This window comes from Acinonyx jubatus, chromosome D4, assembly GCF_027475565.1.
Source record: "Acinonyx jubatus isolate Ajub_Pintada_27869175 chromosome D4, VMU_Ajub_asm_v1.0, whole genome shotgun sequence".
NCBI classification, from domain to species: Eukaryota; Metazoa; Chordata; class Mammalia; order Carnivora; family Felidae; genus Acinonyx; species Acinonyx jubatus.
The window spans coordinates 90,748,134-90,776,039 of NC_069391.1; the positions used below are offsets into that span (position 1 = coordinate 90,748,134).

At 45.9% G+C, this 27,906-nt stretch overlaps 1 long non-coding RNA gene across 4 annotated transcripts; it reads left to right on the forward strand.

The window, feature by feature from the left end:
* On the forward strand, window positions 1–27,892 carry LOC113594276 (uncharacterized). 4 transcript variants are annotated; one of them, XR_008291341.1, is made up of 10 exons: window positions 1–447; window positions 2,586–3,095; window positions 3,865–4,014; window positions 4,518–6,522; window positions 11,027–11,163; window positions 11,848–11,975; window positions 14,074–14,184; window positions 21,881–22,043; window positions 25,114–25,389; window positions 27,414–27,892. It is a non-coding gene; the product is annotated as an uncharacterized LOC113594276 (long non-coding RNA). The 4 variants fall into 4 exon arrangements; XR_008291343.1 differs by lacking the exons at window positions 1–447; window positions 2,586–3,095 and adding exons at window positions 3,491–3,584; window positions 15,552–15,667 and having other exon boundaries at window positions 3,859–4,014; XR_008291342.1 differs by lacking the exon at window positions 2,586–3,095 and having other exon boundaries at window positions 3,859–4,014.
* Window positions 27,893–27,906: the final 14 nt, after the last annotated feature.

Here is a 27,906-nt window from a genome sequence, read left to right on the forward strand (position 1 = left end):
CTCTCTCTCTCTCTCTCTCTCAAAAATAAATAGACATTAAAAAAAACACAGTTCTTCCCTTTTACAAATATTTATATATCACTAAATCAGAAAATGCTACACCCTCAGGCATGCTCCCAGCAAACGAGGCTTTGGCAGATTGTTGACACCAGTTTGCAAAGAAATGTCTACACTGTGAGTAAATCACTAACTTTTCCATCTTCTTGATGCTTCCACAATTCAAGAAATGTTAAAATGTTTACTATCTTTTCTGTCTTTAATTTCTATCGACGAGAAAAAGATGAAACACGAAGGACTAGAGTTCCACGGCTGACCAAGGTTGGCAAGGTCACGGAGGAAACCTAGAACGCACGCGCGCCCCCGAGATCTGGGGCCACAGGTGCGCCAAGGTCCCGACGATCAGGCCTCCGCCAGCTGCTTCAGCTCAGCGAACACGTTTGGAGCCAGGTACTGTGTGGAGAGGGGGGCACAGAAACGCCTGCCCTGAGTCCCTGCCCTCAGGAGCCCCTCCCCTCCGTGTCCTTCCCCACGCCCCTGCATCCGCTCCCTCCGCACCCCTTCCCGCTCCCCCTCCCCCATCGCCGCTCCCTCCAGGACTCCCCTGCACCCCTCTGCGTGCCCCTGCACCCTCCCCGCATCACTGCTCCCCTGCACCTCCTGCGTGTCCCTTCACCACCACCCCAGCATCTTGCTCCCCTGCCCCCTCCCCAGCACGCCCCTGCACCCCTCTTGCGCCCCCAAATCCCTGCTACACCCCCCATGCCCTGCGCACCTGCCCTCTCCCGCACCCCTTGGTACACACCTCATACCCTGGCTTCTGTGTGCATCCACACCCCTGCTCCCCCTGCACCCCTGCACCCCTGTTCCACCCGCTCCCTATACCCCTTCCCCTTCTTCCTCCCTTTTCACGCAGCCTGGGCCCCCTGCTCCCCAGCCCCTCAGAGCTCCCAGGCCCCAACTCTTTAACTGGCTCCTCTGGCTTTGAGGTTCAGCTCAGGTCGGCTGTTCCTGCCTAGATCAGGGAAAAGGGGCTGGGGGCTGGGGACAGAGGAGTCGTGCGGGACAGAGGCAGGATTAGAACTCTCATGTCCCCGTTAGCTGTGACTGAGCAGATGTTTCTACTTTTCCACTCCCCCTTTGGAGCTAATCCTCCAGGGCAGAGGTGCCGTGTGCTCTAACGAGAAGGGCGTGAGTGTTTGAGGTTGCAGGCAGAGCACGTGCAGGTCTGAAGAGTGGTTCCCCCGAGAGTGGCCGGCCAGCCCCGCCAGCCAGGGCCAGGCCCAGAGAGCTGCGCCTTCGTCTTTGGGAGAATCTGGGGATTAATGCCATGGTCCGTACTCCCAAACAGCTTTTTATTAAAACGTTGAATTAATATCCTGTAAGAGTAGTTGGCATTGCTTGAAATTAAGTGCTAATCATTGCATTTATGAAGTCATAAACTTAGTAAAATATGTCATTAGCAACTCAGGTGCTAAATGAGTCGAGGGTTGTTCAATAGAAACGTAGCTGGGTTTGTGGGCATGAAGTCCTTTTTCTCCGACATGAGACCCAGGTACACGGTGAACAGCGTCACCACAAGGAAATATGCAGCGTTTTCCAGAGAGGTTCCAGGAAGCAGAGGGACAAATGGCTTGACTTTTTGCCAGGCTTATTAGGATGTTCCTCTCTCCAGACAAGTCAAGTTGAGTTTGGAAGCAGGGACGAAACTCAGAGAAAAATGAAGGAACCTGGAAAAGTGACACCATCTTTCACATCTACTTTCTCACGCTGCCCCCGTGGTCCAAGCCCGTAGGAAGGCACCAGGGACCTACAAGAAGCCGTTAGGATCCAGAGGCTCAAGGAGCTCCTGGGGGCTCAATTGGCTAAGCATCCAACTCTTGATTTCGGCTCAGGTCGTGATCTCACAGTTCATGAGTTCGAGGCCCACGTTGGGCCCTACACTGACAGAGCAGAGCCTGCTTGGGATTCTCTCTCTCTCCCTCTCTTGGTCCCTCACAAATGTGCGCTCTCTCTCTCAAAATAAGTAAATATTACAAAAAAAAAAAAAAAAATCCAGAGGCTCAAATGTACTGTGTGTGAAACCTCCCAAAGCCCGCGGCAGCTAAAAGTTCTGTCCGTCCCCTTCTTCCCTAAAACCCTGCCACCAACAACCATCTACTGCTAAGTGTCATTGGTGACACTCCTGGGGGAGCCTGTGTCAGACCTCCCATCTCAGAGCAATCTCACAGGCAGGCAAACTCTCCTTACACTGATTCCTCCTGCTTTTGTCACTGTGGTTGAAACTCTCCCCAATGCCACTTTGTACCTCTCATGTCTGTGGCTGTTTGCCATGCAGGTGGCAAGCTTTTCCCTCATCCTAGCTTCCTACTTGGAATACTAATACTGATATTGTTATTCGAACCATCCACATGGTGAAGCACATAGAGGCAGAAGAGACAGCAGAAAAATAATCACGGAAAATTCCTTAGGGACCAAGATTTTCAATGCTAAGCAGTACAGCGTTATAATCAGACTTAAGCAAAAACCCTAAAATTTTACATTTGGTTTGGAAAGGAGAGTATAATAAGCTCAACATGATCTTTCAGAGAAAACCACACACACAGAAGAAGCCTAGACTCAAGGACAAGACGGTCACAACAAGCACACGCACCAAAAGCTACTTTTTACTGAAAGGAACCAAGGCTCTTAGAAGGAACGCCGTTCTGAGGCAGGCACAGTACAAGACGATCCTGAGACATCGGTGTTGTGGTCCAAAATAAGGACGTTGCCAAGACCAAGGGGGCTGTGTCCGGGGGCCGGTCTGGAGGAGACCCCGCCATTGGAACAAAGCAGGTGCTTGAACTGCTGTATGTGTGTGATGACAGGAAAACGGAAGAAAGTCTTACTGGTCTCCTCGTAGGTTCCCAATTATTCTGAAAATTTATAAAGAGAAAAGTGTCATGTATATTTCAAAAATACAACTTTCAAATATACTTTCCTCTACACACTGTATTTCGGGTTAGAAAGTAGCAACAGAGGAATTACAGCTGATCAGTGCAGAACAACAAAATCAAAATGGACAGCCATCGTTTGCAACCACTAATGAACACATGAGTGTTGGCAATTACCAATGCTAAAACCAAGAGGCTGATAGGGAACGTTGGGCAGGGGTGCAATCAGGCTGACCTGACCTTCCCCCTGCCTCCTACCAATATCAGGTCCAGCAGACTTGGGTCACCAGACATTAGGGGTGTGGGAGGAACTGCCAGCACCGTGTATAGAATATCCTAGAATATCCATGCTGAAAAGTTCAAACCCACGTCTAAACAAGCCTCCAGATCCAAACACCAGTTTATAGGAGCTTGGGGAGCAAAGGAATGTGTTAGTTACACTGGTGAAATGAAACACAAATGGCAACCATACTTGAAAATTCCCTGTGCAGACAAAACCAATTTAGTCACACAAGCAAAGCTCAATTTAGCTTTTTTTTTTTTTTTTTTTTCTGTCTTGCCAGACAAGGGAGGCTCACTTGCCTGGGTTACTTCTTGCTGGTGCCTCTGGAAATCGTAAGTGAAATTTAAACTGTCCCCTGAAACTGATATGAGGTAACTGGTGACCAATTCCCTTTAATTCTGGAACATTCTAACATTATAGCCAGTCCCTGGGAAGAATATGCAGTCCCTGCCTTCTCACGACATGATCCACTTTTTAGGACAATACGCCAAGCCTCACGCGGTGCTTGGTCTAAGTGCTCCTGGCATGCAAACCGTCTTGTGTATGTGGGCGCGATAAATTTTACTCATTGCTACTTAGGTGATTCACTGGCTTTACTTCTGTTATCTCTGAACTTCTGACAACTTTGACAATTCAATTGGGCAGGTCTAGACTGTGGGAACCTGAGCCGGCCGGACATGTGGCCTGGGGAGAGAAAGACAGACGAAAGTGTCATATGCTGAGAGAGCTTAAGAGACTAACAGCCAGATGCGCCATGGAGACCTTGAGTGGAGCCTATTGGAACAAAAACAACTGTAGCAGGTATTTTTTGAGAGATTTTAAAGCAAACTATATATTAGATGATATGGAGGGATTGTTGTTAATTAGGGAAAGTGTGATCATGTATTTTAGATAGGTTTTTTTTTTTTAAGTGCTTAGTTTTTAGAGAGACAAAATGCCGCATTTAAAAGTGAAATTTTGGGGGCACCTGGGTGGTTCAGTCGGTGGAGCATCCAACTTCAGCTCAGGTCATGATCTCACCGTGGGGTTCGAGTCCCATGTTGGGCTCTGTGCTGACGGCTCGGAGCCTGGAGTCTGCTTCGGATTCTGTGTCTCCCTCTCTCTCTGCCCCTCCCCTGCTCGCACTCTGTTTCTCTCTCTCAAAATAAACAAACAAACAAACATTACAAAAAAAGAGTGAAATTTTGGGATTTGCTGTAAAATGCTCCAGGAAAACATTGGGTGGTGGAGGAAAAGTAGAGGGTGGTGAAGGAAACAAAGGCAAGAGAAACGTAGCTTAAGTGAAATCTCCTTCCAGCCCGCAGCCCGCTGGCAGACACCTGAAGCACGCAGAGTGAGGCCTTCTTCAGGCAGCTCCTGGCTGCCCTACTCCCTTGGTGTTTGCGTTTTATTAAAGACTGAAAATAACTTTACCTCAAGGTCCTGAAAGCCTTGCTTCCAGATTCCTTAGAAACTTACTTTATCTCTATCGCCCTCCCTCCACAAACCTAAAGGTGTATAATCAGTCCCCCCTCACAACCCCGGGGCAGCTCTTTCTGCCCCCGGGTCCCGTCCCCGTGCTTTAGTAAAACCACCTTTTCGCACCGAAGACATCTCAAGAATTCTTTCTTAGCCGTTTGCTCAAGAACCCCATCAGGGGGGAACAGAGAGAACAAAACTGGCTCAATGTGATATGGGAGGCTGGTGACAGAGCCTCGGGGACTGTTGTGTGCCTACCGCTACCGTTGTGTGTGTTTGGAAATCTCTGCGACGGAAAGCTTGAAGAGAGAACACACAATTGAATTTGGCCCTCTCAGCCAAAAAGGATGAAAGGAAGAAAGAAAAGAAGGGAAGAAAGGGAAAGAGGAGAGAGTGCCTGAGTGCGCACAGGGTGACCCAGAGGGCTCGCCTCTCCCGGCGTGCAGAGTCCGCGGGAATGACACCGCCAGGCAGGAGGGGCCGCGGCCAGGCCAGTAGCATGACCAAATCTTGCCCCTTCTGCCGCCTTTGTGCAGTCCCCACATCAGTCATCCGGGACTGGTTCCTCGCCTCCGGCTGTGTTACTGAGGTGTGTTTCTCATTGCGAAATCCAGCTGGAGAAACCCGTCTTCCAGAGACCTGTACACTTTATGAGCCCCGCACTGGTGGGTGATGCTCTTTGCCAAGACTTACAGTCAATTCCAGGGCTCTCGGGGGAAATCTGAACCCCTTACAAGAGGAGGAATGTTTGTCCAGTTTCCTTCGGTTGATCCCGTTCGGATTCACTAGCCATCAGCCTAAAATCAGGGCTGGGATGTGGATTCTCACGGGTTCTGGGGAGGGTCACGAACCTGAAATCACTTCCATTCCAGAAGCACCCATCCACAGCATGACCGAAAAAGCTGATGGGGACGTGAGTTTGCCTTTCGTCTTCTCTCTTCCTCTCCTTTCCTGCAGGTGCAGGATGTCTGGAGAAGTGGGAGATGGGAGCTGGGAATGTACAGATATGGGTGCGGGACAGCCACGGTGTTGTCTACACAGGGTGCCATCACCCTAGAGACCTCTGGGACCCACGGGACTTTAGGAGAGCCTTTTCTTCCCCTCCACGGCCCCAGTGCCTCTCCCGTTCTCAATTTCACTGGGAAACATATCCCCGAAAGCACAGACTAACCTGAGAAGATTCTCTGCTGGTTTACTTTTATTATTAACCCTTTTATGAGAACTTTTAAGATCTACTCTTGTGGCAACTTTTAAACGTACAGCACAGTTATTATTAACTACCGTCAATCACCATGCTGCCTGCCACACCCAGGACCTACTCATTTCATAACTGGAAGTGTGTGCCTTTCAACCCCTTCACTGATTCCACCCGCCCCCACTCCTCCGTGTCTACGGGTCTGCTTTTTGTTTTGTGTGGCCGCACACCAAAGAAGTTCTCAGATACTGGATGGAGCGGACGTGCGGGCATGCTTCCACCAGTGAAACAGCTGCAGCAGCAAACTGCACAGTCTTTATTTCATATTTTCTTAGATATGAGTATCAAAGGATATCAAAGCATGGGTAGGGAACACAAAGGATCTTTAGACATTAACCAGACATGCACCTGCTGGCTACGTGAAGGGAGTACGTGTAGTTTCAAGGAGTGTCAGGGGGTCACAGCGGATTTTGTATCTAATTGTCCTCTGCGGTGTCACGGGGCTCTGTTCTCAGAGTGCTATCGCGCTCGACAGCCTTGGGACCAGAACATCGCTGACGTTTCAGCTGTCACCCCGTTCACCCTCCGGGACTTACAATACCCTCTCTAGCAATGACTCCACAGTTTTATCGTTGCTGGTGTTTTAGATCCCACAAGTAAGTGAGATCATATGGTGTTTGTCTTCCCCTGCCTGGCTTATCTCACTTAGCGTGATGTCTCTGAGACCTCTGTGTTGTCACGAATGACAAGATTTCTTTCTTTTTGATGGCTGAATAAAATTCTGCTGGAAGTATTTCCCGTATCCACTCATCCGCCGAGGTCACTTAGGTGGCTTCCATATCTTGGTTATTGTAAGTGAAACATCAGTGAACACAGGTGTGCAGGTATCTTTTCGAGTTCATGTTTTCATTTTCCCTGGGTAAGTACCCAGCAGTGAAATTGCTGGGTCGCATGGTAGCTCTCTTTTTAGTGGTTTGAGGAACCTCCATACTGGTTTCCACAGGGGCTGCACCGGTTGGCATTTTTAACAAACGTTCACTGTGCAGCAGGCGCTGCTTTGAGGACTTACCCTCTGAAGCGGATGTGAGTATTTTGGTGCCCATTCTACAGAGGGAGAAACTGAGGGCCTGAGTGCACGTGGCATTGTGGGCTCAAAGCCAGGCAGCCCCCTGCCCACTGTCCTGCACACGGCTGCCTCTGCTTGTTGCTTCGGTTTCTGTGTCTGGCATTTTTTAGCTGGGCACTAATCGTAATGATTTTCCCGTTAGTAACTAACAACAATTTTCCCATTAGTAAAAAGACATCAGTGTTCACTCATACTGAATCTACTAATCACTAGAAGCATGCTATGATTAAAAAATTAAGTCTTTCTTCCTTGTGTGAAAACTGAGATAATTAACGACTCGATGCCCGGAATGCTATTGGAGATCACCAAGCTCACGCCTTCCCCTTTCTTTGTTCACTGATGAAGCAGCCTCACTTATGAATGGGCCACACGCCCTTCTTCATTCTCTTTTGGTTCTTCTTTAGAACCTCGATGTGTATGCCATGTTCTGTGACACACCTTTGAAATTCAGTAATTCAATATCAATAAAGCTAGTAGAATGGCTCTTTGTGAGTCACTGTGTTGGATACCCTGTGGAGTAAGAGACCCGTAAGACACGGACCCTGCTTTGAGGCCGAGATGGTGGTGGGTCTAGCCTGGGCTGGTGGTTCTCAAAGTGTTTTCCTTGGACCAGCCACAGCAGAAGCAACTGGGACTATGTCAGAAATTCTTGGACCCCAGAAACTTGGGGATGAGGCCCAGCCTCTGTTTTAACAAGTCCTTTAGGTGATTTTGATGCACACTGAAGTTTAGATGACGTGCAAACAGCTGAGTGTGGCCCAAACACAGGAAATAAAAAGTATCCCTACAACAGTCCAGATGTTGGACTTACAAGATGGAGACTTTAGATCGGTTACTATAAATATGTTCAAAGACTAAAGGAAACCATGTCTGAAGAAATAACAGATTGAGAACAGTGTGTCACCAAATAGAGATTATAAAGGCGTTAAAAGGCTGAGAAAACAAATAAAATTTCCGAAGCTGAAGTGAAGACCGTGGGCACTACAGCCCAACACCTGATTTGAGCAGCCAGAAGGTTCAGCGAACTGAGATTATTTAGTCTGAGAAATAGAAAACAAAAGAGAGCCCCAGAAACCTGTGAGACACCTTCAGCTGCACCAATGTATCCCTAACGGGTCACGGGAGAAGAGGAGGGAAACAAAGGGGAAGAAAGAATATTTGAAGAAAAATGGCCAACGCTTCCTAAACTGGGGGGAAAACATGTTAATTGATGTATCCAAGAAACTTCAAGTTCCTTTATTACATATTTTTTGGTCGTAGTTAATAATTGCCACGTCCTTTCCATTTTCCAGCTTTTCTTAATCTGTATCTCTGTTCTACCCCCCAGCCTCTCCAGTGCACTTGTCTACTCTGCCAAAATACCCGATTACACGTGGGTGCCATTGTTCTCTCCCTCCGCTCGCGCTCGGGCTCCTGGAACGTGCACCTGCTGTCCCTGCAGCTGCCGTCCAGCTGTGGTCCTGGGACCTCCCATTAGCAGCATATTGGGGCTGCTCTCCACCTCCCTCTGGTGGGTCCCTGGTTTTCAACCCCTGTCCTTGTCTTTCTTAGCTTCCTCTCTCATTTGTGCAGAAGGCCTCCTCTAGCAGCTTCCTGGAAAATGGTGCCTGAGTGATACATTTTTACTCTCATCCTTCATAATTTGACTCAGTATGAAATCTAGGTTGAATATAATTTTTCTTCAGGGCCTATCCCAGTTTTTCTTCTATTTTTAATAATGGTAAGGAGCCTGCTGACATCTTATCCCCTCTCTCTTGTAAAGTAACTCCCTTCCCTCGGAATGTTTTACAAGCTGCTCTACCACTCACGGTTATGGTCGTGTGCCTTGGCTTATTCCGTTCATTTTGCTGGGACGTGGTGATGCTCTCCGTTTGAAAAGTAGAGTCCCTCCCTCCAGGGGAGATTCGTGTGTAAGGTGCCGAGAGCCTCCCCAGCTGCCTCCCCTGGTCTCACTTTCTCAAGTGCTCACCAGTCAACCTCAAACTGATCCACTCATTTTCTTTCCAAGTCTCCATCGGTTATGGTTTCACCTTCTCAAAGACAGACTGAACATTATTTCCCCATGCTTCTACTGAAATTTTAATTTTCACTATCATGCTTTAATTTCCTAGCTTTTTACTTACTCTTTGATTTTTCTTTTCACAGCATCTGGTCCTTGATTTACAGGTTCAATATTTTCTCTTATATCCCTGCACATACTAATTACGGGGGCTTTTTGAAGTTGATTTTTTACTGTCCCCAATGCTGATGTTTATTTTGTGTTCTTTTTCATGTATGATGGTCTTATTCTTTGCTTTTCACGTTATAACTCTTTTCAAGTATCTGGTTATCCTTGTGAAGGAGATCAGAATAGACCATCCCAAAATAGACCGCTTTGGCATAAGGATTATTTTGAGTGGAAGGCAATGGAGAAACAGCGGATTCAGGAAAAACTCTATCCTCCCCTTTCTGCCTGAATGCAGGGTATACGTTTTCCCTTGTGAAGATGTTCCCCACTCCTGTCCAGTTCCAGAAGAGACCATGTGATGCAACCTGTCTCACTGGAGACGGAAAACCAGCCCTAACAGAGCTTGCTAAAAGATCCCTCATATTCCGTTTGTTTCCCCAGATATTTGTCAGCCCATGATCACCACCCCTACAAACCCACACCCTTTCCCCTTTGTCTTGTCTCTTCTCCACGATTTATCGCCTTCTGTTAAGATGGTTTAAAGCCCCAGATTCTAACCACCCCTTTGAGTCACTCGCCGCTGAGTCCTCCCACGTGTACACACGTTGCACCTGCAAATACACTCTTGGGTTTTTTCTCCTGTTAATCTGACTTTTACCCATTTGATGTATAAGCCCCAACCACTGAGCCTAAGAAAGCAGAGGAAGAACTTTTCCTTCTCTGCATTTGGATGCTCTTTCGTATTTGGGAGTAAGGCCCCTCAAAGCTGCTTGACCTTTCTGCGTGGTGACGGGGGAGGTGGTGTGTGACAGCAGAAAGCTGGGTTTTCTCCTCTCTGTGACTTTTCCTGCCGGAAGAAGAAGGTGACCACAGGTTTGGTAATGCACTACCCCACTGGAAGCAGACTGATGTGGTTCTCCCACATTATGTCCCTGTTTGGGGTCCTCTGGGCCCCTGAGTTCCTGCAGAAAGGCTGTTCTGTCCCCCTTCCTGGCATGTAAGCACCCAGATGCAGGTGGAGGCTCACGGTTGGAGTAACGGCTGAGAACCAGGTAGAAATGTGTATCTCATCCCTACCCACTGCTCCACCTGTGACCCTGAGTCAAGCGGCTTTCTGGTTCAGTTTGTAGTTTCCCACGAAGGTGCGCCTGTCAGTTTTTGCTGTATTTAAAACAAAAAACAAAAAACCCACCCCCTAAACATAGTGGTTTTAAAGAAACACAAGCATTAATTAGGCCTGAGGTGCTGTGGGTCAGCAATCTAGGACAGGCTCTGCCGGGCAGTTCATCCCGCTCACTCACGAATCTGTGGCCAAGGCTGGCCGGTGGGGCGGGGGCACCCTCTGTCTGCCTCATCCTGGGGGTGGCCTGGCTGGGTCACGTGGCAGCCCAGTGGGGTTTCCAGGGAGCCAGGAGCAGGCGCTAAAGGAGGCCTCAGGTCCTGAGCCCAGACTTGGCCCATCACCAATTCCACATTCTACAGGTTAAAGCAAGTCTCCAGGCCGACCCGGGCTTGGGAAGCGGTTGCAGCCTTTGGGGAACATGCCTCCCACCAAAGGGAAGGTGCATGGCTTCCCTCGGTGCACATGCAGGTCTGGGGGTCCTTGCAGATTTTCACCCGGATTTCCACTGTTTTCCTGTCTATGCCTCTTACTCCCGCCTTCCAGGCACCAGGCCTTCAATTCCCCAGCAACCCCAAGCCCCATGGGATGAATCACGCAGGTGCACCCTTGCACGTCATTGCACACTCTGCCTCTCGTGCTCACTGCTCTCTCTCTCTGCTCCCGTGTGGTCATCGGGGCTGGGGTGTCCCTCAGCCGCATTGAGTAGTATTTTACAGCCTGCTCCTGTCCCTCTTCCTCTCCTAGCTGGCGAATATGATCAAGGGGAGAGGGGCACACGCATCTGGACTCCATCCACAAAAGTCTGACTAAGACATTTGAGGCTGATAATGGTCCTTGCCTGGCGTGGGCGTCGAGATGACGACTGTGGACCTGGCTCTCGGGTACTGTCTCTCTCACTCTTCTTTTTTATAAATTGTAAAAGAATAGCAATAGGGATAGGGATAAATTGTGATACCATCGCCAACAACTTGTTGGTTTGTCAGACGGCTGGGGACGTTCTTATTGCGCTGAGACCCACACATTCAGAGACTGCGTCTGCCGGGCCCATCCGCCGCCAGGGAACAAGTCCCGGAAGGTGGCTGTTCTACAAGCCAGGTAATGATGACTCGGCACCTAATGATTACACACTTGGCTACCCTTTGTTCTGAAGATATCCAGGTTCACGGTAGCTTTGGATATGATGCTTCGAACGTCCCAGTAATGTCATTCGCCTACTTTTCTGATGAGACATTATTTTGAGGTTTGAGGAAAAATCAAATTCATGGGCTGAGAGACTTATCTGATCTCTCCGATGTGACCTCAGTCTGATCTCTTATTTGGTATCTGCCTGCCCGCAGCTTCCTGCCCCTCCCTGTGCCCGCACATCTGGGCAAGCCCTTGAGAAGGTCCTATGCTCTGTCCTGTATTGAGGGGGGGTGATGAACCCCACAGCCCGGGCCTGCCTTCAGGGCTGCCCCAGCAACTACCCACAGGATGCCCAGCGGATCTTCTTCCGTGGCTCAACTCTTCTCCAGACGTTATGCATCTTCTCCCTGTTCTGGCAAATGCTCACATTCTCTCCTCAGCCACGGCTCCTGGAATAGACCCGGCCTGTACCCTCACCGACACACCTTCTGCAATCACATGAACCCTCCTCCCGGACCCTCACCAGACCCTCCTCCTGGACCCTCCACGGACCCTGGTACCACATGAAGTAATGTCACTTAAGTTTCCTATTTTGGGGGTGCTCACCACCCCTCCCGCAGCCCCCCGTGTTCTCTGCTACACCCTCTCCGGCGTCCCTCTCTCTCCCCCCTTGACCTCACTGCCATCCTCCTCCCCAGCAGCAGGGTGCAGATGCTCCCACTCCGCCCAAGGCTCCTCCACATCCCGTCTCTCCAGAGCCCAAGCGGCCGTGTCCCCGGCAGGGACCTGCTTGTCCTCGGCTGGAGCAGTGTGGGTCCTCTCGGTACTTCCTCTGCCCTCCCCCAGCAGCTTCTCGCTGGCAGGTTACACGTGATCACATCGTTTCATCTGCAGAATTACAGAGACTTGTCCCCATCCTCCTCTCTTCACAGACACGCTTCTGGCCGGCTTCCCCTCTTTCATGGCCCTCTATCCTCCGTCTGGCTCAGCCCTCCTGGAATCAGCCTCCCTGTGGGAAGCTACCGGTCACCGGACCCCAATATCACTGGACGTAATAAGTCCTTGGACACGTCCTGCCCCACTCTCGCTCTCCCTGCTGGTGCTGTTCAGACTGCTGGGTCTGCAGGAGGGGAGGTCCCCACTCCCCGTGTCTCTGTCATCACCTGAACTTCCAATATTTCCTGTGGTCTTTCTCTCTCCCTGGACAGTCTGGCCCACGTCCCGGCCTCGGCCAGCCCACATGCAGACGCTGCCAAGCTTGTCTCTAGAACGATCTCTCGGGAGCGCTCCACACCCGTCTGCACACGGCTTCCTGGTCCCCAGGGCAGGTGTCCCCTTTGCCGCTCAAAGCCGTGTTCTCCTGGAGCAGGACCTGCGTCTCCCCCCAGACTCCCTCTGCCCACCTGAGATCCCCGGTTTGGGCCTTTGCCACCAGGTCACTCAAGGGGAAACCCCGGGAACCCACTCTCCAGCCTCAGCTTCATCCTGCAGTCGCATGAACTGCGATAGCTGAGTACCCCGCAGGTGTGTCCCGCCTACCGGCTGCCTGCCTTTGGGTTGTCTTCTCGCCGCTGGATGGTCGCACTGATCTCTGGTCGGTGGTTCTACAAACGTCCGCCCGGACCGGTCACATCAGCGCCCCCTGTTCCATGTGCCCAACTTACAAGAGTGTCCAAGTGGTGAGACTTCAAGAGGTGACACTCTCGTAGAGCGTTTGCTTTATTAGCTACACACGTAAAAATGGGCAAATCACAGCTTGTCACCGTCTCGATTCCCTTTTGCGTCTTCCTGAAAATCCTGCCGGGTTCCAAACTGAAGTGATTCAAGGCACCTGTGTTCCTCGGCCAGGTTTTCCTCCGTGCTTCCATCTGTGTCTCCAAGGTCTTACCTGCTGACTATTTGTACGGAGATGGAGGCAACAGATCTCTTGTTGTTTATCCACTGACAAGGATCTCTGTGTGTCCAACGTACAAGTCCATTTTATGACCTCTGCCGCCTCCGGGAAGCATCTCATGATATGTTTACCACTTTATTGAAGAAAAGGGCAACTCTGCACAACTCTTTTTTTTTTTTTAACGTTTTATTTATTTTTGAGACAGAGAGAGACAGAGCATGAACGGGGGAGGGGCAGAGAGAGAGGGAGACACAGAATCGGAAACAGGCTCCAGGCTCTGAGCCATCAGCCCAGAGCCCGACGCGGGGCTCGAACTCACGGACCGCGAGATCGTGACCTGAGCTGAAGTTGGACGCTTAACCGACTGCGCCACCCAGGTGCCCCTGCACAACTCTTTTAAACTCTGGGAAGAGCTTAGCCCTGAGATAAAAAATAACAACGTCTGAAAATTGCGGTGGAAGCAAGATGGGGCCCCTGCCCATGTGGCAGGTGCCGGGGACCCCCGAGCCATTGGCAGGGGTGGGGCCTCAGCACCCACAGGGACACACGTGCTTTGGCCTTCAGCCTTTGCAACCTTTGCTCCCAGGGTCACGGCAGGCCCTGGGTCTCTGACTCCTGTTAGCTGAGGGGCTCTGAAAACCTAATTCCCAGACCAGTGACCTCAGACCCCCAGGGGCTGGGGTGACGGGGGCCTCAGAACTTCCTGAAGACCCCCAGGGATTGTGACATGCAGCTGAGGTAGAGAGCCATGATTTAAACTGTCCCTTCACAGAAAATAGTTCCTGATGACGTGATTCTCCTGCTGGTGAATAATCTCTCCTGACAGAAATGGCACACTGGGTGACTTGGGGAGCTGCCACTCTACTGGCCGCAAGCGGCAAAGGTAAGTGACAATACCAGTAACAGGTAGAGTCAGGTGGCCTCACACAGGAATCCAGTTACTTTCCGTATTGGGAATCAGAAAAAAATATATAAAGAAATTGATTTTTGGGCTGCCTGGGTGGCTCAGTCGGTTAAGTGTCCGACTTCAGCTCAGGTCACGATCTCGCGGTCCGTGAGTTCGAGCCCCGCGTCGGGCTCTGGGCTGATGGCTCGGAGCCTGGAGCCTGTTTCGGATTCTGTGTCTCCCTCTCTCTCTGCCCCTCCCCCATTCATGCTCTGTCTCTGTCTCAAAAATAAATAAACGTTAAAAAAAAAATTTAAAAAAAATTTATTTTTTAGACCATTAACTACTAATTTAAATCCTCCTTTAAAACACTGACAGGAGATCAGCTAAACCTTTTTTCCTATCATCAAATGCAAATGTCTCAGCAGAGCCTCGCTGTGTGTGTTTAAGGCCTCACTTTGCTTTTATCCACTGAACCAACAGGTAGAACCTTTTTTTTTAATATGAAATTTATTGTCAAATTGGTTTCCATACAACACCCAGTGCTCATCCCAACAGGTGCCCTCCTCCATGCCCATCACCCACTTTCCCCTCTCTCCCACCCCCCCCATCAACCCTCAGTTTATGCTCAGTTTTTAAGAGTCTCTTATGGTTCGGCTCCCTCCCTCTCTCTTTTTTTTTTTCCTTCCCCTCCCCCATGGTCTTCTGTTAAGTTTCTCAGGATCCACATAAGAGTGAAAAGTCTCCCCGGGGCAGACTTTTAAGAACTTTCTGCTAAGTAGCCAAAAAAGGCAGATTATTCAATCATCAAATTATTGCAACTTTGGAAAGTCAATATAGGAGTCTCCAAGTTGTAACATGTGCCTTAGGCCAGCATGTGCCCCCAGTATATTTATTTCTCTTAATTATGGGTTTATATAGATTTATTTTTAAGGTTGGTAGATATGTAACTGCATATTATCACACATATGCAAAAATAGAAGTGCAAATGATAAGTGGAAGAGGAAATAGACACTATTTTAAAATATTTTCATGTTATTTAATGATACAAAAATGTTAGTAGAAAATATTAGTAATAGAGCAGTGTGATAGGCTATGCATCATTATTTTTTTTGTTTTTAAAAAATATTTTTAATGTTTATTTATGTTGTGAGAGAGAGACAGCATGAGCAGGGAAGGGGCAGAGAGAGAGGGAAACACGGAATCCGAAGCAGGCTCCAGGCTCCGAGCTGTCAGCCCAGAGCCTGACATGGGGCTTAAACCCACAAATGGTGAGGTCATGACCTGAGCCGAAGTTGGAGCCTCAACTGACTGAACCACCCAGGTGCCCCACACATCATTTTTTTTTTTAATTTGTTTTGCAGCTTTTGATGCAGACATGTGAAGTCTGACTCTAGATTCCATTTATTTTGACCCTTGGTTTTCCATCCATCATTGGTGAAATGATTCTCCAGAATAAGCATGAATCCAGGTGGAGGAGGTAGGGCCTGGGCTGCTCTCCTGGGTTGTGTCTCCAGTAATTCAAGCATTTCCACTCATTCTAGAAAGATTTTAAGGGAGTCAGTTTCATCTTTCCTGATGTGGGTCAGGAAGTTTTGCATATTAATTAGAAGATGTTTTACTTTTCATATTTTTATCAAGTGGATTCTTCTTTTGGAAGATTTCAAAACAAGTTAAAAAAAATTCCCCAATTTTTAAGAATGTTATAAGAATTCTCACAACGACACAAAATTACAGCAGCAAAAATGTTCTCATCCCAACACTTTTCTTTTGAACATCCTAGTGTTAAAACCTGAAATTTACTAGAAGGAGTAGATTATGCCTGATCCTTTTTTGAGAGTATCTGCTAGGTAACAAACTACTCCGAGACACTTCTAGGCATTGAGAAACTTAACATTTTTAACTCTTTGCTGTAATGTCTAAGCTAAAAACCTCACTTAAGTATTTTATTATGTGATCATCTGAAAATTGCCATGAATGATGTAAGACTTTCCTGGTTGTTCTCCATCTCATTGCAATGATTTGCAATAAAAACGCTCTCAATTTAATAATAGAACCCTTATATTTACTTACTTGGACGGAGGCAAAGCGTATTGAGCTACGATGAGCTAAAAGCAAGTGTGTGAGGGGAGGGGGTGATGCTCTCGTTAGGGAGCTTCTGTTTATTTTTCTGGACACGCCCACTGCCTTACAGTGACCCAGACGCATCAACACTCATCCCAATGGGAAGGTCTGGTATTCACATGCGACTTTGAAGACCAGTGGTCTAGACACCAGTCAGGTTAGAGGTCACCAAAAATTCAGCTCTTCTGCCCTTTATCATCTTTCTTCTTCTCTTTTAAAGTTTTGTTCATACAGGTCTTCTTCATTTCTTTTTTTTTTTTAATGTTTATTTATTTATTTTGAGAAAGAGAGAGAGAGAGAGAGAGAGAGAGAGAGAGAGCGAGAGCACAAGCAGGGGAAGAGCAAAGAAAGAGGGAGAGAATCCCAAGCAGGCTCCACTCAGCATGGAGCCTGACGTGGGGCTCGATGCCACCACCGTGAGATCGTGACCTGAGCCAAAATCAAGAGCAGGAGGCTCAACCCACTGAGCCACCCAGGCACCCCTGGGTCTTCTTCATTTCTTGATAAGCACATTTCTAGATGTTTCTAATTAAGTTATAATCAATGGGACATTTTCAAAAGTGGGTGTTGCTGGCAAATAAAGACATCAAGGAGTCTTATCTTGGCTCCACCACTTACCAGCTGTGGGCAAATTACTAACTTCTTTGTGCCTCCGTTTCCTGTTCTGTGAAACCAGGACGGTGAGAATCATGTCTACCTCATAGATTGTTATGACAATGAAACCAGTTCCTATATAAGAAATACTGGGCACGGTGCCTGGCACACGGTTAACAATTACATGACAGTCATGATCCAGCCATCTTGCTGACTTCTTTTTTCCTTGTAATAAAATTTGTATTCTTTAAGGCTTTCTAGGCGTATAATCTTATCACATACAAATAAGCATATTCTTGCCTTCTTCTTTCCTATGATTATATTTTCTTTCTTTTGTCTAACAATTAATAATTTAATAATAAAAATGATATTAAATAATGGAAAAAGTGCATACCATATGTGCCCAATTTTAATGTCACATTTCACCATTAAGTAGTATATATTCATACATTTATCTTCTTGAGTAATTGAAATAGTCTTCCATTCCTATGCACTTATGACTTCAATCAAGTATGAATTTTGAAATGATCATTTGGTTTTTCTCTTTGACTTTTAATATGGTTATTTACACTGGTAGATTTCCTGATACTGAACCATCTTTGAATCAATGTGTCAATTCTCTACTTGGCTATGGTTTTATAATGTACTGATGAACTCTGCTAACAATTAATACCTTACTAAGACTTTGCATTAATATTTTAGGTGGGATCAGTCTGTTGTTCTCTTGATCCTTTTCAACACCTTCCTCTACTCTCTGCATTTCCCATAGATGACTAGTAAGTAGGATCTAGGGACTTAATCGGATTCTGGCTTGATTATTTGGATAGGCGTGTGTCATAAGGGCGATGCTCCTCCACTGGAAAGCCTGTTATCTCTGGCTATCTCTCTCTTCTTGTGGTGTTAGCTGCCACCGATGCCCGCTGCTTAGATCCTCTAATTCATTAGGGATTGCAGAATAGTGATATTCTCTCAGCCTTTATCTTCATTCACTAGCTGGAATACTAGCTTCTCATCTCTGTAAAGAAAAGGTGAAATAAAAGCTTGGAAGCCCAATTTTTTTCCCCTTCATCATCTTCCAGAGGTAACCAATGTGCTTTCTGCTTTCTTGATTTCTTTCCTCTTTTTTAGGTGTGGGGGTGGTGTTGGGTGTGTTTAGTATTATCTAGTATTATTATGAACTAACATTTTAAACATATTTGGTGTGCTTCAATCCACTGTGTTATTTTTCTTAACGTTTATTTATTTATTTTGAGAGAGAGAACGTGTGAGGGAGGGGCAGAGAGAGAGAATCCCAAGAAGGCTCTATGCTGGGTGTGGGCCCCACGAGGGCACGATCCCGTGACCGTGAGATCATGACCTGAGCTGAAATCAGGAGTCGGATGCTCAACTGACTGAGCCACCCAGGCAGCCCTCCACTGCGCTATTGATCTGGTTGTCCTCTTGCTGGCCAGTGAGAGTTTCCTCAGATTGTCTTCTGAGTCCTTTCGACACAACCTCACTTCTTCGCTATCTGATGTGACAAGACACTCCAGGTCATCCCACCCCTGACGAGGAATCTGCCCTCTGCAGAAGTTCTAGTTCCCCAAGGTGGGAATTGGTCATAGCAACCACAGCCTGGGGGCTGGGGAGGCTCCTTGCTTCTGGCTTGGTCATTGTTTCCAGATTTATCAGTGGACAAGCTAAGAGATAAGTTTAGTTGTTCTTGTTTCTTAAGAAAACATAAATCATAAGTTTATATTTACAATTCAAATTTGGGGCAATAAAGTTCTCATTTAACTGCCATCTTAAATCTGTATCTCCTTTCCTCTGTGCTGAAAATTCTTTCGTCTTCAAATACTTCAGAACAACACTGAAATATGGTGGACATCCTTGTCTTGTTTCACCTTATTAACAAACTTTCATTATTTCTCTGCTAACTATGGTATTGGGTTTTAGGTTAATTATTCTTCTTTCCATCTTTTATGAAAAGGTTTTAAGGAATAGATTTTGAAATTTTATCCAATCTTATTCCAACATCTATGGAGATGGTCTTGTTTTTCCAATTTTATCCATACAGGCAATTAATTTTGTTCGTAGGTTTTTCCATATTGAGTCATTCTTGTATATTCCAGTTATGAAAACAATTGATCATGCTCTCAGATGCTGCTTGATTGCATTTGCTAGTATTTTCCTTCGAATTTCTGCATTAGTAATTCTACATGAGATTGCTTGTGATATTTCTTGGTGCTATCCACTTCAGATTTTGGTATCTGCATGATGCTGACTACATAAAACTGTTATAATGTTTTCCCCCCACCTCCCGAATTGAGAAACATTTTCATATCTTTGGTTTATCTGTTCCTTAGGTCTGTAGACTTCACTTGTGACACCATCTCTGCCCTTTTCTCCCCAAGGGATAGCCCACTGAAACCATCCTCTCATTTTTTCTTGACATTTGAATAGTTTATATTCTCTAAATAGTTTCCATTTATTTATTTTTTTCCAAGGAAACTGAGACATAATGGAAAATGTATACTGGTCTCTGCTCCTGGTTCCTGGCACAGAGTTCCTAAACTCTTGTAATTTCCTAAGTGATAAGAATAGTAGGAACATCTTTTGTTCTAATGTTTGGTCTTTGACCCGGGTTCCTGACACAGGGCTTCTGAAATTCTTGTAATTCCTGGGTGATTAGAGCATCTTTTGTTCTAATGAGTTGACTTTGGGTGGGCTCCTGGGTGTCTCCTAGGTTGGTCACCATGATCAGAGCTTGGGATCTTCAGTCCTGCCCTCCATTTCCTTGAGAAGGAAAAAGGACTGAAAATGGAGTTAATGATCCATTATGCCTACATGAGAAAGCCTCCATAACACCCCCGTAGTACAGTTCAGAGGGCTTCTGGGCTGGTGAACACAGCACTGAAGATCCTGTGCACAGGACCCTCCCAGACCTCACCCTAAGTATCTCTTCATCTGGCTATTCATATGTATCCTTTATCAGAGCCTTTAATAAGCTGGTGAATGAAGGTGTTCCCCTGAGTTGTGAGTCACTCTAGCAAATTAATGGAACCTGAGGAGGGGGTCATGGGAACCTCTGATTTATATCCTGTCGGTCAGAAGTTCAGGTGACAACCTGGACTTACTCTGGCATCTGATGTAGGGGATGGGGACTCAGCCCTTAGCCTGTGGGATCTGATGCCACCTTGGGGTAGATGGTGACAGAATTGAGTTGAATTTTAGGACACCCTGCTGGTGTCTGAGAATTGTTTGTTGGTGTGGGGGAAATGTCCACACATCTGGCGACTGGAGGTGTGAGTCAGGGTGTCCCCAGGGCAGAAACGCACAGGACACAGAGCTGAGGCTCTTCCCTAAAGCAGGAGGGAAAGGCTAGGGTTTCATTTTTAGAAATAATCTGTTTTATTTATGAGTATTCTTTTATATACTTTGGCTGATACTAGATTTATTAGTTTTACCATTTTCCTCTTTTCTATATGTATTAATTTATTCCTTCTAGTTTCTTTAGTTGTTTTGATTATTTTCATTTTTTTAAAGATTTTATTTTTAAGTAGCCTGTACACCCATTGTAGGGCTCAAACTCACACCCCAAGATCAAGAGTTAAATGCTGTACCAACTGAGCCAGCCAGCCACCCTTTAGTTTCTTTAGTTGTAAAATATTGTTCTTTTTCTAACTCCTAGAGTTGAATGTTTAAATTATTTTTCGCTTATTAAAATTAATACTTGACTATGAATTGTTCTGAGCAATGCTTTAGCTTTAGTATCAGGGCTATTGTTATCAACTATCACAATTTCTTCTTTGGCCCGAATGTATTAAGAGATTTTAGAAAATATACAGGTAACATTTTTTTTTCCTAATTTTTAAAATTAATTCTAATTGTCCTGACCTGAGACCAGAGAAAGCCATGTGTAGCCTTTGTCTTTTTCCTGAGGCCGTCTCTTGAGGTCGTTGACGTTTTTGATGAATCTTCATGTTCAGTGCGTAAGCTTTCACAGAAGGATGCAAAAGATGTGTTCTCAGGAAGCAAAAAGAAAGGATTAAAACTTTTTGTGTTAAAAAATTGTTTATTTATTTAAGCAATCTCTACACCCAACATGGGGCTCACACTCACAACCCCGAGACCAAGAGCTGCAGGCTCTACCGACTGAGCCAGCAGGCACCCCTGTGTTTACTTTAATAATTAAAAACTGTCAATAGTACAATTACCTTATTTATGAACAAGTAGTTATAAATTGTGAGAAAAGACTTCTAGTTTATGGACTAGCCAAATATATGGTTAATGTGCTTGACTGTCTTATAAGCACTTAACAAGAAGTATTCTTTGTTAATAGTGAATGGAGTTTATGTGAATCAATTAGGTCTACCTTTTTTTTTAAGTTTATTTATCTATTTTTAGAGAGAGAGGGAGAGAGAAGGAGAGGAACAGAGAGAGAATCCCAAGCAGGCTCCATGCTGTCAGCACAGAGCCTGACACAGGGCTCCATCACGTGAATCTAAGATCGTGACCTGAGCAGAAACCAAGGTCAAAAGCATAACTGACTGGTAGAACCAGGCACCCCAGGTCTACCTTATTTTTTATATCCTTCAGCGTCTTTTAGATTTAATTATTATTTTTCCCTATCTGATTTACCATGGACCAAGAGGAGTAAATGAAAGCCTCCTACTTCCAAAACATTTCTGTCAGTGGCTTCTTGTCTTTCTTGGAGCATTTGAATAACATTTTCTGATGCTGGGCTACTTTGTCATTTACAAATGGCCTTCCTTCATCACAGTGAGCACTCTTTGTCCTAAATGCAACCACCTCTGACGGTGGCATTGTAACCTCTGCTTTCTCTTTATTTTCATTTGTCTGGTGTGACTTTTCCCATCCTTTACTGCAGTATGTAAGTTACTTTATTTTAGGCCAATCTCTTTTATGTGACATACACATTGGGTTTTGCTTTGTGATTCCATCTGAGTTTGTTTTTGTTTTGTTTTGTTTTTAGAGAGGAGAGCATGAGTGGGAGAGGAGCAGAAGGCGAAAGAGAATCTTCAGGAGGCTTCATGTCCAGCAAGGAGCCTACCCAACACAGGGCTCGATCTCACGACCTGGGATCATGACCTGAGCTACAATCAAGACTTGAACACTCAGCCGACTGAGCTTCCCAGGTGAGTGGCTCTATCAGAGTTTTTAAAAATTATTTTAAATTACAGTGAAATACATAGACACAAATTTTAATATCTCAGCCATTTTTAATAAATATATTTTTAAGTTTTTGTTTAAATTCCAGTTAACAAACAATGTAATATTAGATTCAGGTATACAATATATCAATTCAACACTTTCACACATCACCTGGTGCTCATCACATGTGCCCTCCTTAAGCCCCACATCTATTTAACTCAGCCCCCACCCCCCTCTGGTAACCATCCTTGTGTTCTCTGCAGTTAAGAGTCTGTTTCTTGGTTGGTTTCTCTTTCTCTCCGCCCCGCCCCCACCCTTTGCTCATTTGTTTTGTTCTTAAATTCCACATATAAGTGAAATCATATGGTATTTGTCTTTCTCTTACTGACTTATTTCACTTAGCATAATACTCTCTAGCTCTGTCCATGCCATTGCAAATGGCAAGATTTCATTCTTTTTGATGGGTGAGTAATATTCCATTGTATATGTATACCACATCTCCTTTATCCATTCATCAGTCAATGGACACAGGCTGCTTCTATAATCTGGCTATTGTTGATAATGATGCTATATATATTGAGGTGCACATATCCCTTTGAATTAGTATTTTTATGTTCTTTGAGTAAATACCTAGTAGTGCAATTGCTGGGTTGTAGGGCAGGTCTATTTTTAATTTTTTGAGGAAAGTCCATACTGTTTTCCAGAGTGGCTGCACCAGTTTGCATTCCCACCAACAGTGCAAAATGGTTCCCCTTTCTCCACATCCTCACCAACACCTATTTTTTCTTGTGTTGTTAATTTTAGCCATTTTGATAGGTGTGAGGTGGTATCTCAGTGTGGTTTTTATTTCTATTTTCCTGACAGTGAGTGATGTTGAGCATCATTTCATGTGTCTGTTGACCATCTGGAGGTCTTGTTTGGAAAAGCGTCTATTCATGTCTTCTGCCCATTTTAAACCTGGATTATCTGTTTTTTGGGTGTTGTATACATTTTTTATATATTTTGGATACTAACCCTTTATCAGATATGTCATTTGCAAATATCTTCTTCCATTCCATTGGTTGCCTTTTAGTTTTGCTGATTGTTTCCTTCGCTGTGCAGAAGCTTTTTATTTGGATGAGGTCCCAGTAGTTCACTTTTGCTTTTGTTTCCCTTGCCTCTGGTGACATGTCTGGTAAGAAGTTTTTAAACCATTTTCATTTCCATTAACAGTGCAAAGTGTCCCCATTCTCCATATCCTTGCCAATACTTGGTACTTTGTAGTGTATTGATGGTAGCCCTCTTAATGGGTGAAAGGTGGTATCTCATTGTGCTTTTGGTTTGTGTTTCCAATTGTTGGAGATGTTGAGTTGCAGGTCCTGCCCTCAGTCAGGGGAGGGGATTATCAAAAGGTGTGGACTCCAGGAGGTGGAGATCACTGGGGATCATCTTATCACCACAGCTGTGTTTGAAAAATAAAGCAGAATGAAACTATGTAGAAAACATCAGAATGAATCTTATGTCATAAGAGTGTGCACTTTTAGGGGCGCCTGGGGGGTTCAGTCAGTTAAGTGTCCAACTTCAGCTCAGGTCATAAATCTTCATGGTTCCTGAGTTTGAGCCCCGCGTCGGGCTCTGTGCTGACAGTGCAGAGCCCGCTTGGGATTCTCTCTCCCTCTCTCTCTGCCCCTCCCCTGCTTGTGTGCTCTCTCTCTCTCTCTCTCTGTCTCTCTCAAAATAAATAAATAAACTTTTAAAAAAATGTATTTCTTGTTGATGGTCCAGAACAAACAGGTTGAAAGCCCCTGACCTGGGAGCTCTTCCTGCAGACACTGAAGATAAGACTAATTAGATGCACGTGAGCCCAGGCCCCAAGTCTTGTTCTTGGCTCCGAGCGCTCCCATGGCAACCGCTCTCCTTCCTTTCTGCTCATGCTCATAGTAGCCATCACAGCATTTGTACTTCCAAAGGACTTACATCAGTATAGCTATTTACCCCAAGATTTCTCATCAAATACTCTGAAACTCAACAAGCCTCGCTGGGTGGCATACCACAGGAACGCAGCTTGTCTGGGCCGTTTCCCCACTCCCCTGCCCTTGTCGTGTTCTCATGGTGTCTGAGCTCCCCTGCCTCTGGCCACCCTGCTTCAAGGACATCAGGATGTGGCAGTAGAGGTGTTGTCTTCCGTTATTTCAGTTCTCTTATGTTCTTTATGTGATGGGATTTCTGTTTCTGTTCCTAATTGACCATTTTCTTAAGGGTGAAGAGAAAAGAGAGGTCTGAGAAGCCTCCACTTTGCCATCTTAAAGTCTTGCTGCCCCGAGGCAGCCCTCATCTCTGAAAGGACCCCAGGGTCCCCCCCCCCCCCAGACCACGGGGCATGGCCACCTCTGTGTCCTTGCCTTCCTGGGCTGTGGCCACGTGGACGTGGGGCAGCTCGGCTCACACTCAAGTTAAATTGAATGCCAAAGCCAGTTCATCCTTGGCTTGGGGGTTGGTACCCTCCACTCCCCCTGCTTGGGGATCCCTCACTCTGCCTGCCTTGGCTTCTGGGGTTCACTTCATCCTGGGCTGGGGCTGAACCTCATTCCTGCCAGTGGGGCTCTCTCCTTCTCCCCCATCCCTCCTTCTTCCAGGGAGAAGTCTGGGAGTCTCTCTTTTCTCTTCCCTCCCATTAAGCATCTATTTATTCATGAGACTTCATAGATTTTTGCCTTTTCTCTACTTTTTTCTCAGCTTGAAGACACAAGTGGTTGAGCTTGGAGGCCCCAGGGACCCCTTCCCACCCTCCCCCTGCAGCAGAGCTCAGGCTTCTCTTCTCTTCCCTTCCTTTGTATCTTCCGCTCTTTCACACCCTTTCTCAACAGCACGTGATGAGAAGAGGGACTTGTTCACCAACCCTCCCCCCTTGTTTGGGGGTGTTCTGAGATTAGAACCTTATTTCTTTCTCTGGCCATCACTTCAGAAATGATGGCTTCCAGTGTCCTTTGTCCTCATCGTCTGCCTGATGATCATTTTTGCCCTTGTGTTTTTCGCTTACTTGCCATCAGAGGTGACATCGGATCTCTTTTCCAGAAGTGCCATGGTGACGTTCCAGCTCACGGAGGAGGCTCAGTGTAGCACCCACACCCAAGACGTAAAATAAGTCATGTCCTGGGCAGGACCATCCTCATGCCCAACATGAGAGAGAAGCAACATGGTGTGACTTCCTCTCCTTCCTCTCTTCTCCCACTCTCCCACCTTCCTCACCCCTCCTCAAAGGAAAATTATGCAGAAGGAGACCGTAGGCAAAGTGAGTCAGCACTGCCGCAGAGGGAGGGAGCCCTGCTCGGTAAGACCCCTGGGAGGAAAGTGAGCCACACCAGGAATTGCCTGGGTCACATTTCTAAGTAGATTTCTCTGCATCTTGCTATCAAATTGGGGTCAGGTAACTCTGAGCTCACTTTAAATATCATTGGGGCTCCTGGGTGGCTCAGTCGGTTAAGCATCCTACTTGGGCTCAGGTCACGATCTCACGGTTTGTGAGTTCGAGCCCTGTGTCGGGCTCTGTGCCAATAGCTCAGAGCCTGGAGCCTGCTTGGGATTCTGTGTCTCCCTCTCTCTCTGCCCCTGCCCTACTCACACTCTGTCTCTCTCAAAAAGTAAATAATAAACATTAAAAATATTTTTGTTTTTGGATAGGAAGAACAAATATTGTTAAAATGTCAATACTACCCAAAGCAATCTACATATTCAGCGCAATCCCTATCAAAGTAACACCAGCATTCTTCACAGAGCTAGAACAAATAATCCCAAAATTTGTACGGAACCTGAAAAGACCCCGAATAGCCAAAGCAACCTGGAAAAACAAAGTCAAAGCAGGAGGCATCACAATCCCAGACTTCAAGCTCTACTACAAAGCTGTAATCATCAAGACAGTATGGTACTGGCACAAGAACAGACACTCAGATCAATGGAATAATAAAATAGAGAACTCAGAAACGGACCCACAAACGTATGGGCAACCAATCTTTGACAAAGCAGGAAAGAATATCCAATGGAATAAAGACAGTCTCTTTAGCAAGTGGTGCTGGGAAAACTGGACAGCGACATGCAGAAGAATGAACCTGGACCACTTTCTTACACCATACACAAAAATAAACTCAAAGTGGATGAAAGACCTCAACGTAAGACAGGAAGCCATCAAAATCCTCGAGGAGAAAGCAGGCAAAAACCTCTTTGATCTTGCCTGCAGCAATTTCTTACTCAACACGTCTCCAGAGGCAAGGGAAACAAAAGCAAAAATGTACTACTGGGACCTCATCAAAATAAAAAGCTTCTGCACAGCAAAGGAAACAATCAGCAAAAGTAAAAGGTAACCGACAGAATGGAAGAAGATATTTTCAAATGACATATCAGATGAAAGGTTAGTATCCAAAATCTACAAAGAACTTATCAAACTCAACACCCAAAAAACAAATAATCCAGTGAAGAAATGGGCAAAAACATGAATAGACACTTCTCCAAAGAAGACATCCAGATGGCCAACTGACACATGAAAAAATGCTCAATATCACTCATCATCAGGGAAGTATAAATCAAAACCACAATGAGATATTACCTTACGTTTGTCAGAATGGCTAACATTAACAACTCAGGCAACAACAGATGTTGGCGAGGATGCAGAGAAAGAGGATCTCTTTTGCATTGTTGGTGGGAATGCAAGCTGGTGCAGCCACTCTGGAAAACAGTATGGAGGTTTCTCAAAAAACTAAAAATAGAACTACCCTACGACCCAGCAACTGCATTACTCAGCATTTATCCAAGGGATACAGGTGTGCTGTTTCAAAGGGACACGTGCACCCCCATGTTTATAGCAGCACTACCGACAATAGCCGAAGTATGGAAAGAGCCCAAATGTCCATCGATGGATGAATGGATAAAGAAGATGTGGCATATCTATACAACGGAGTATAACTCGGGAATCAAAAAGAATGAAATCTTGCCATTTGCAACTACGTGGATGGAACTGGAGGGTATTATGCTAAGTGAAATTAGTCAGAGAAAGACAAAAACCATATGACTTCACTCATATGAGAACTTTAAGAGACAAAACAGATGAACATAAAGGAAGGGAAACAAAAATAATATAAAAACAGGGAGGGGGACAAAACAAAAGAGACTCATAAATATGGAGAACAAACTGAGGGTTGCTGGAGGGGTTGTGGGGGGGATGGGCTAAATGGGTAAGGGGCATTAAGGAATCTACTCCTGAAATCATTGCTTCATTATATACTAACTAATTTGGATGTAAATTTTTAAAAATAAAAAATAAAGTTAAATTAAAAAAATTTTGTTTTTGTTTTAAATTACAGTGCAGTGACTCATGGGATGAGGCACAGCCTTGCTGTGGGTCTTATCAAGGAGGACCCTGATTCTCACAAACTACCAGTCCAAAGAAGCAACAGGAAACAAGAACAGAGCTGTGGGCGCCATGCTGTGGTAACAGAAGAAGGCAGTTTCTCTGGAGCCACGCTGCCCTCTGTGGGGCCGAGGCAACCAGCGGAACCACAAGCAAAGATTCGCCAGTAGGAACTTGTGTGCGGGGCTGCTGTTGGTGAGATGACGTAAGTTATAATGATGTTGCTAAGCTTTTTTACAATGTGTGCAAAATTGGGAAAAATGATGGGCACACGTTGGAAATGTTGTGGATCTGGTTCCAGTCCATTGGGGTAAAGTGAATATTGAAATAAAGAGAGTCAAGTGAACTTTTTGCTTTCCTGGTGCACATAAAGTTATGTTTACACCGTACTGTAGTCTGTGAAATGGGCAATAGCATTATGTCTAACGACACAGTGTTCGTAGCTTAATTTAAAAATATTCCAAAAA